Source organism: Nannospalax galili, unplaced genomic scaffold, assembly GCF_000622305.1.
Source record: "Nannospalax galili isolate Female #2095 unplaced genomic scaffold, S.galili_v1.0 scaffold305, whole genome shotgun sequence".
Lineage (NCBI taxonomy): Eukaryota > Metazoa > Chordata > Mammalia > Rodentia > Spalacidae > Nannospalax > Nannospalax galili.
In genome coordinates this window covers 434,380-445,258 of record NW_008356258.1, presented here as the reverse complement: position 1 = coordinate 445,258, position 10,879 = coordinate 434,380, and the positions used below count along the sequence as shown (strand labels likewise).

Below are 10,879 nucleotides of genomic sequence, written 5' to 3'. Positions count from 1 at the left end.
CATGTGATAGGAATTGCAGAGGTGGTGAATTTCCTAAGCTTTCATTTTGTATGTTACCCAGACATTTGGGACTCAAAGAGAACAACTTAATAGCAAGTAGATTTAATGTAAAGGCTTTAAAAACATATTAATGAATGAAGAGGGCATGAATCTACTTACGGAGGTGAGCAAAGGATTTCAAGAGGAGTGGAGTTGGTGAACTAGATTGAGAGAGGGCACAACTGGTCAAAGACAGCGAGAGAGAGTCTAGGGGTCTGGCGGGAGGGTTGGCCTACTGACACTTCAGGGAAGTGTATAAGGGGGTTTAGTGTTAGGGTCACTGTGGATAGCTGTGGTATATTCTGGAAGCAATGGATGCTTGTACTCAGTTTTCTCTTAGAAGTACAAAGTTGTTATAGTTTGAATTGTGTTTCCCCAGAAGATCTGTAAAAGTCTGAACTTCTGGTAACTCTGCATGTAACTGTACTTGAAAATAGGAGTGTTGTAGATGAAACCAAATTAAGATGAAATCATAAAGGTGGCCCCTAATCCAGTGTAACTAGTGTAAGAAGAGGAACATGCCATGGGGTGACAGAAGAGGAGATTGGAGTGATGTAACTGCAATCCAAGGAATGCCAAGAAATGACAGCCACTCCTGGAAGCCAGGAAGAGGCAAGGAGGGTCTGCTCAAGGTCTCTCAGGGAGCACGGCCCTGCAGGCCTATTCACCGCAGCCCTCTAGCCTCCAGAGCTCTGAGAAAACAAATCTCTGTTGTTTTAAGCCATTCAGTTTATAGTGATTTGTTATTTCTGCCTTAGGAATCTGATACAGATTTATGATCATCTTTTAAGAATGCTGGGTATGGTTTTGGCCTGGGGCATTAATGAAGGTTTAGAAGAGTCCCTGCAGGGAAGACAAAGGGAACCATTAAAATCTAGCATGAGGGATTTGATGAGGTGGCTCAGCGGGTAAATTGCCTGAGTTCAATCCTGAGAAAAAATACGTCAGGTGTGGTGGTGTGTGCTTATAATGAACTGGGGAGATAGAGACAGGCATATCCCTGGGGCTCACTAGCCAGCCAGCCTAATCAAATCGGTAAGCCAAGTGAGAGATCCTTTCTCAAAAAACAAGGTAGACAGTACCTGAGGAGTGACACCTGGGGTTGACCTCTGGCCTTTACACGCATGAACACATATCTGCACCCCCCACACACGTACATGTGTACACACACACACATGAGCATGCATATACCCAGAATCCAGATCTAGTAATAGTCTGCCTGAATCCTCCTTGAGCAGTATGGTAATTAAATAAGAAATGGAAATCAAAAAGACCATGAACAGAGGGAAATGTCTAGGCAAATATAATTTCTCAAAATATTACATTTGCTGTAAACATTTTTGTCAGCTAATTCTAAAGATGGACAACTTGTAGTTGTTTTTTATCTTTCAAAAACAAAGATAGTTCTTCCTAAAGAGAAGAAAGATTTTCTTGTTACTGTGTCCTTCCTCTTCTCTCTCTTTGACTTGTTAGCGATGCTGAGGCTCAAATCCCGGCCCCAGCCAAACAACTGCTCTGCTCCTGAGCTGTGTCTCCAGCACTGGTCTTGGTTTCTTAATGTTTAGAAAACATTTTATTTACTATTTGTATGTGTATGAGTGTATTGCCTGCATGTGTGTCTGTGCACCCATGTTGTGCAATGCTGGAGGAAGTCAGAAAAGAGCGTTGGATTCCCCTGGAACTGGAGTTATGAATGGTTGTCAGCCGCCATGTGGGTGCTGGGAATCGAACCTGGTTCCCTGCAAGAGCAGTTAGTGCTCTTAACTGTCGAGCCATCTCTCCAGACCCTGGTTTCTTTCTTTTTATTTTTTTAAATTTTTTTTTCATATTTTATTTATTATTTTTATTTTATGTGTATGTGTGTATTGCCTGCATGTAGGTAAGTGCACCCGTGTTGTGCAATGCCCGTGGAGGACAGAAGAGGCTGTTGGATCCCCTGGAACTGGAGTTACAGACAGTTGTTAGCTGCCATGTGGGTGCTGGGATTCGAACCCAGGCTTCTGCAAGAACAACCAGTGTTCTTAACCGCTGAGCCATCTCTCCAGCCCCCAGACCCTGGTTTCTTATTTGAAGGGTTGTGAATAATAGAATGGCAATAGGTTCCATACAGGAGGCAGGTATTTGAGTATCTTGTGTCAGATCTCTGTTATCTCATTTGCCTTGATGACTCCTGAACATAGGTATTTATTACCTTATTGATGTGAAACACAGAGCTTTTGAGTTGTTGCGCTGTCCCCCAGCAGCACAAGCATTGCTGAGCCTGACATCAAGGTCTCCACGCTCCCTCTAACTTCTGCTGCCTTCAGTTTCTCCTTCTACCATGTCAGGTGGTAGATATATTTTCAGGCAAGTTTTCTTTAAACTGAACTTTAGTGATAGTCACCTATGTAATGGTAAAATGTAAATTTCATAGAGATCACTTATAGTGGTCTAAGACTCTGTAGTCTGAGGGAATAGCTTTCTGGAGATCTATTTCATTAAAAAGGCAGTTTCAAATACCCAGAGGTGAGTGGATGAACTATCTTGCTCAAATACCACTTCTCTCTGTAGTCTTTTGACAGAGTCTGAAGAACAGTCTGTTCCAATTAAATTCTGGCAAAAATTCTAAAATACAAATACCTGGCATTGTTTGAAAGAAGGCTCACATGGTTTGCATATCAAAACACACTTGGCAAGCCTGACCTTTCTACTGAACACTGAAGAAGCTGACTTGTGCTCTTGCTTGGATGGAGGACCATTTCACCTCAGTGTCCTGGTTAAAAATTTATTGTGTGAATAAGTTAATTTAAAAACTCTGTATTAGCAATATTAGCTCAGAGATAAAGGCTTCTCTGCTGTGGCTGTTTAGAGCAGCATAAATGTTCTTAGCCTTGCTGCTGTTAAGCATAATTTCATTGCCTGATCTGAAGGTCAAGGGCATGAACTTTATTGGAAAAAAATCTCCTTTGGGGAATCCTTGGAGGAAGAGTCCCCAGTTCACCCCTGGTGCTCACAGAGGAGGTGCACAAATGGTGCACAGAGCACGTTTGCCCTTCAGTGACCCTCAAAGCACCCTGTGGCTCCATGTATCTTTGACCGAGTTTATAGCTGTTTGTGAATCACCCAGGACAGACGGATGATCTTAGGAAGCTGGGGCCCAAACTGTGCCAAAGTGTCAAGATGCCAATCGGTGGAGCTGATTATTTACATAGGAGGGCTGACTGCACAGCCTTTGTCTATGGGATCAGGAGCCACGCTGGCAGGATCATCCTCCTTCCTGTGCTGCATCTCCTGTACATTGAGATGTGAAGTGGAAGGAACTCCACGGGGCCACGGGTTGTAGAACATCTCTTCTTTCCAACAGATCTGCAAAGTACTGGTGGATGAGCTTGACGTGATTGAATCAGAATTAAAGCAAACAGCCCGCATAGCTTCATGGTGACTCTGAAACTTTCACAGCTGGAATATAAACATCAGCATGCTTACTGTGCTTTAGTAGTGAAATTCGCAAGATGAAGTAGTCTCACTGCACCTCTTTTATAAAAGCGATAAATTACACTCGGAATTTCAAAGAAAGAGTTTTGACATTTATTTTGAAGTTCGCATAACTTGGTGCTGGTGGGGAACACAGATTAATGGGGAAAATGTACAAGAATTTGGGACTGTCCAATGATACCTAACTCTGAAATGGCAAATAGATTTATTTGCTCTTGAATTAAGTTGTTCAGGAAGAATAAAGACTAGGCATAAAAAAAGTAAAGAGGTGAGAAACTGTGACACATTTCTATCTGAATCAAGTGATGCACCCATTTTAAGACAGGAATTGTAAAAGTGAGATAACACAGAGTGCCAACACTGTTTAATCAATAAAAGGTATCGCCATCAGCCATCAAGATAAGGAATTATTCAAGCAACATTGTTGTTTGTTACTTGTATTACTAGAAACTTTCAAAAGGAAAAATCCCATTATTTGGAGGAAATGAATTAATTAACCACTAACCATTAATTAATTAATTGTTCTATTTTTCCACATTAAGAAGTTAGGGAAATTTAAAAGAAAAATATCAAAGGTAGGCATTTTTTTTTTCAGTATAACCCTTTGAGAAAAACTTCATTCAGAGTATATCACTTTTGACCTTTATTCTCTTGACTGGGTTAAAAAAATATGAGTGGGCTAGACTGTTCAGCTGATGACTCGGGCAAGGAATGCTGTTATTTTTAACTAGGCAAGTACAGAGTCATCTGTTTTGAACAAAGAAAACTGATAGTCCTGCTCTGAATTTTCCCTGCGCCTGGAGTCTGAACTTGGCTGGCTCCAAATTTGGAAGAAGCACCTTTGACTCTAACACAGCCTCAGAATCAGCCGAGTTGCCATAAGCCCTAACATCTAAGTTTCTACTTAAACTCCATTATTAAGGCACTGGCACATTTTCTAAGAATACACGAAGGAGTGAGAACCCCCCAGTACTGTATGATGAAAGAGATTCATTCTCTGAACAAATTTTTCATAAATCATTAAATGATGTCACCAGTGACACTTCTAGAAATCTCAAAATGAGCAAACACCGACTTTGCAGAAAGAACTAATGGCCCTAAATTAAATCTTGACATTTTTCAAAGCATGTATGAGTTTGATCTTCAGCACTGAAAGGAAAAAGCATTTAAAGAATGCTATACAATGGAATTCATTGTGCTGCAAGTTCATCAATCATTTCTGATTGCTTATGTTCTGTGTTTAATATCTATAACTTGATGTAGTAAGTGTAGTAAAGAGGAAAATATTTTGTGTAGATAGTTCATATTAATATAGGTTATGACCTTTAGCTTAAAATTGTTAGGGAATCCTACTTATTTCACTTCTGCAAATTTGAATAGGGTGAGTGTGGGTCATGGTTTGGAAAGACTCCGTCTACCTCAGCCCCTTTTCTTCTCAGCTATAAATTAGGTCTTGGCAAGGTCTGGTTTCCTCAGCACCCAGAGAGGCAATGAGAAAATCAGCTTTGCTTACAGAGATAGCAAACATAGATTTTATTATTAATTAAAAAAATTTGGGACAGACTCTGGCCTTGAACTTGCAGTGATCTGATCCTCCTGACTCAACCAACAGTGTTAGAATTACAGGTGGTTACCACCACACTCAGCCTAGACAGATTTCTAGCTCTTGCCTTCTGCAACTTCAGAATGGTAAACTTGTAGATGGTGAAGATGGCTATGTGTTTGAGACCTCAAAGCTTCTGCCTTTGCCATCCCAACCCTGGAGTATCTACTGACCACTTGTCATTTTCTCTGTCTCTCAGCATAGATTCTTCCAGGGACCCAAACCCCATGGCTCGTCTCTAACTCCCTCTAAAATTGGTAATTTCTTCCAGGAGAGAAGCTCAAATTCTCGTCTCACATCTGAGAGGTTCTGCCCTCTCTTGGATGCTTAAAAAATTGAAAAACATATACACATATCATATAGACATACCACACACACACACGTGTGTGTGTGTGAGTGTGTGTGTGTGTGTATTTTACATTTTATTTAGCTTTTCTGGTTAGGAGCATTGACCTGCCTGGAACTATTCTATCCTATTCCATCCATGTGAGGCTTTTTCAGTCTCAAAAGTCTTAAGGTTCAAAACATCATGGATGACAGGTCACCTATGGCCACTGCATGGATGGGAGCTAGAGGAAGCCAAGCATGGCAGGAAGAGGGTGAAGTCCAGAGTCAGGCAGGAAACCAGGGCTGGCCCTCCTACTCCACTGCTGGCACCATAGATCACTGTCACCTTGGGTGTGGGAGTCCCAGCCTCAGTAATCTCTTTTCATGGTTAGTTGTGTGAAATTATAACACTTAACCTCCCTTGTCCTCTGTTTCCACATTATAAGGGTATGAACAATAATGGGATTTTTTTTTTTGGAAAGAAAGTAAAATTTAATTCATAGGCTTTGTGTCAGTGTTAACCATTGTTTCTTGAGATTATTTATTTATTTATTTATTTATTTATTTATTTATTTATTTATTTTTGTGTGTGTCCTACATAAGGCAGAAGAGGGTGTCAGATCCCCTAGAACTGGAGTTGCAGATGGTTGTAAGCTGCCTTGTGGGTGCTGGGAATCAAACTTGGGTCCTCTGAAAGAGTAGGAAATGCTCTTAACTGCTGAGCCATCTCCCCAGCCCCAAGCTAGCCATTTTAAAATGCAGTCTTGAAAAGTTACACATTCTTACTAAGTAGATTTCATCATGAACAACAATAATGCCTTGTTGGACAATTAAATGTACATTAAGTGAAAATGTTTATTTTATATATGGCATTATGTATGTGATAATACACAATAACATTTCATGCAGTGAATACTCAATAATTAGCTTACAAACTTTCCCCGAGATAAAATAAGATGAAGATGCTTTCATTTTAAATTCTTCTGGTTATTTTATATGGTTTCAGATTCCTCCTGAGGCTCAAGCTCCTGATCACATCTTTGTCATCTTTGTGTCCCTAGCTCCTGGCCCAAAGCCTCTGAAGATAGTGTATATTGATGGAAAGAGTCAGTGAATACCAACTTAGAATTCGACAGTTCATTCTTCCTCTGGCTCTCAGTGTATCTCATTCTTCAAAGAGCCAAGTAAATAATTGTTGAATAAATGAGTTATTCAGAATCATAGAAATACTCCAGGGATATTATCAGTCTTTTTCTTCACCTGACTTAGAGTACAATTTTTCATTTGGATAATGACTTACATGGTTCTGATAAATGTATGTAGGAGTTAGAGAGGATCTGAAGACAAGACGACTCCTACTTATCAGTTTGGGTCACGTTTTCTTATTCTCCCTGATTATAGGGCAATGCAGCAAGAATGGAAATCAAGCTGATGAGGCAGTGTGTGGCTGGATTCTGAGAGTGGAAAACAGATGCCCTTAATGTTGAAGTATTAAAAACCAAAGCAACAATAATTAAAAACTGTAAAAAAAATGCACATACCATATACACTCTCAATCACAGTATAAGAGTGTAACATTCGGAAGACAGATGCTTTGCCTAATTAAGAACATAATCAGTAAACAATTTATTAGTTGCTACTTCAACTGGAAAAATGAAATGGCATTAATGAGCTTTTAGTATTGTGCCACACGTGTTTTTGACATTATCTTAGCTAATCCCCACAGAAGCAGTACTTCTATGAGCCTGGTTCTAGGGTGTCCCTGTATATAGATGAAGACACTGAACTGAATCTGAGAACTTTCCCAGGGTCACACAGACAGTATGTAAGGGGCAGATATTGGACCCAGGTCTTGTTGTCTTCTAGGACCCTATTGAGTCTTTCTGTGGCAATTCTTCCTCATCAGAACCAAAGGTGATTTTTTTACAAACAGCAGCTTGGCATGGTGGTATACATCTGTAATCAAAGCACTTGGGAGGCTGAGGTAGGAGGACCAGAGTTCAAGGCCAGCCTGGACCACATAACAAGACCCTGTCTTAAAAAAATGGGTAACCCCCACTCCAATGATCATATAATGTTTACTAGTGTGATATGAAGTTCTCAGATAATATAACCTCACAAAACAACAATAATGAAACAATAATGATACTTTTACTGGCTTATATTATCATGGAAAAACTCAAGAAAAATGATTTTTATTGAAATATGTATTGTCATACGCAAATGTTTTGACTTAGTTACATTAGAAGACTGTGAAATGGTCAGAAGCTTTACCATCAAAGAATCTTTGTGAATGTATCAGCTATAAAGCAGATGATACAGGCACATCACATAGGCGATTCAAATACCAGGCAAAAGGGATTTTACAAAACGGTTAAAAAGTTTTGGTCACATTTCAAAATGAACAGTAGCCAGTCTTCCTTCTGTTTACATGCTTGTTGGATTTCTGTAAAGTCCAGTTTACATAAGAACCATGTAAAAACCACTTGCGTGTAAAATATGATAATTATAACCGGGCTATTCACGTGGGTCATGGCCAGTGAGCTACTGGAGAGTCTTGAAGGATGGGGACTTAGCGTTCCCATGTGCAACGGTTCCCACCTGGCTGGAAGCTTAGGCTTCCTGGCCTTCATCCATTAATGCCAGGAACACCCTCCAAATCATTGTGAGACCCATGAAGATATCGCCAATCTCTAATTGCCCACTAGGGTGGTCCTGCCCCAGGTGAAAACTATTGCTGTATTGAATTCTTAAAGGAGGTAGATTGCAAAACCAAGGGAAATTACATAGTGCTAGATGAGCTAATGGAATGTAGGACAGGACCTTAATAATGTAATTAATTATTGAGTGGTATTTAAGAGTAGAAACAGAAACAGGGTCTAGAAAGAATGACATATTAGGACCGAAGAATAAACACTTCTAGGAAGAAAGGCTCAAGGCCTCTTACTCTGCCATCACAACTGGGTCAGGTTCTCTCTTAGTAGCCTGTGGCTCTGCCTTGAAGCTCAGGGCAATGCCCCTACCTCTCCTTTTGGAAGGGAAATTTGTGTATCTGTGTTTGCAAAATATCACTAAGACAGAGAGGGGCTTTGTTTGTAGCAGGGACTCAGTAAATAGCTGTAGAATTAATACGAATATTTTGTGACACTGAACTTTTGGAGGATGAGTTTGTGTGTGTGTGTGTGTGTGTGTGTGTGTGTGTGTGTGTGTGAGAGAGAGAGAGAGAGAGAGAGAGAGAGAGAGAGAGAGAGAGAATCTCACAATGTCTTGGAGGATGATTCTAAGATTTGATTAATACAGCCTTGACTTTGATAAGTGTCTACAAAGTCTACAGACTGTATATATTATGATTTATATTCTCACAAGCTGTTTGAAGGCTGGCTAATTGCATACTGACTTTGTATTTAGCAGTAGTGTTGCACATGTAACTCTAGTGCCACCTTCTGCCAGGCAGAGAAATGGCCACAGATAACTTGCATTCTGAGACTGAATCTAACACTCAAGTAGTTCTTTATGTGGCAGAATTTATTAGATACATTTTTTTTTTTTTTTTGAGACAGGGTCTCCCTGTAGCCTCAACTAGTCTGGAACTCGCTATGTAGACCAGGATGGCCTAGATCTCTCAGAGAGTCACCTGAGTGTTGGGATCAAAGGCGTATGGTCATCATTCCCAGCTTATTAGATACTTTTTTTTGCTTTATTAGTTTACGTATATGCATGTATTGTGTGAATGTATGCAAGTGCACTCATGTCCTGCAGTGCCTGAGGAGGACAGAAGATGTTGGATTCCTTGGAACTGGAGTTACAGACAGTTGTTAGCTGCTACGTGGGTGCTGGGATTCAAACTCAGGTCATCTGCAAGAACAGCCAGTGCTCTTAACCGCTGAGCCATCTCTCCAGCCCTTATTAAATACATTTTTTTTTTTGGTCTTTTTGAGACAAGGTTTTCCTTGTAGCTGCAGCTGGCCTGGATTCACTAATGGAGACCAGGCTGGCCTCGAACTCACAGAGATCCGCCTGCCTCTGCCTCCCAAGTGCTGGGATTAAAGATAAATAATGTGAGGTTATAAACCACTAATGTCTAAAAAAATACTGGAATGCTTATTGGAGTGAAAAAATTTCCATTATTAAAAATTGAAATGCAGACAGTTTCCTTAGAAATGAGAAATTTTGGACTTTGGTCTTACTGATTTATTTATTTATTTTTTGAGACAGGGTCTCACTATGTAGCTTTGGCTGGTAAGTAGATCAGGCTGACCTCAAACTCACAGAGATCTGCCTGCCTTTGCCTCTCGAGTGCTGGAATCAAAGGTGTGACCACAGCACCTGGCTGTCTTACTGATTTGATGTCAGTATGTATACATTTAGAGATCAGTTATTATGAAGCTGCCTCAGTTATTTCAAAGGAGCATACTCAGGTGTTTGCTGCAGGAAAGTGACTGCATAGAGAATTTTCACTGAGGTAAGAATGTATTGCCAGGCATGGTGGCACATGCCTTTAATCCCAGCACTTCGGAGGGAGAGGCAGGCAAATCTCTGTGAGTTCAAGGCCAGCCTGGTCTCCATAGTGAGTTCCAGGACAGCTGGGGCTACAGGGAGATCCTGTCTCAAAAAGACCGAACAACAACAACAAAAAAAGGAATTTAAGAATTTATATCATGGAGAACAGTCTGAACTCTATTAGCTCTGAAAATATTGACCAGAAAATTTTCAAATCAATGAAATCTTCCACTTATACAAATAATGGTTTTTGGAGCAGTGTGAAAAAGCCAGAATGACCTGAGTTGACCAAAGCCATGCAAGGCTGCAGCCCTGTGTTCACTGCCTGTGTGTCCCCAAGAAAGGCTGAAGGGGTACATGCTACAGGAGATAAAACCAAGGTGGAGGAGGAGCCACAGAGAAGATCTGCAAGATTATCCGCTAAGCCTGCTCCGCCAAAGCCAGAGCCCAGGCTTAAGAAGGCCCCTGCAAAGGGAGAGAAGGTGTCCAGAGGGAAAAAGGGAACAGCTGATGCTGGCAAGGAGGGGAATAATCCTGCAGAAAACGGAGACCCTCAAACAGACCAGGCACAGAAGCCGAGGGTGCTGCAGACGCCCAGCGAAGTCTGTGCACTTTCGGTAACTGTGCACTTCTGGTGACTGTACGATTTGAAACACTAGCTTTTTATCAAGTTTTATAAAAAAGTAGAATTTTGTTTTACATTTTAAATTTATTTTTAAAATATTTATTTTTATTTTATGTGTATGAGTGTTCTGTGTGCATGTATATAAGTGCACCCCTATCATGCAATACCCACAGGGACAGAAGAGGCTGTCAGTTCCCCTGGAACTGGAGTTACAGATGGTTGTTAGCCGCCACATGAGTGCTGGAATTCAAACCTGGGTCTTCTTCAAGAATAGTTAGTACTCCTAACTGCTGAGCCATCCCTCCAGCCCT

The 10,879-nt window shown here is 40.7% G+C and overlaps 1 pseudogene; it reads left to right on the top strand.

The window, feature by feature from the left end:
• The first annotated feature begins 10,239 nt into the window (after window positions 1-10,239).
• On the top strand, window positions 10,240-10,622 carry LOC103751023 (annotated as a pseudogene).
• Window positions 10,623-10,879: the final 257 nt, after the last annotated feature.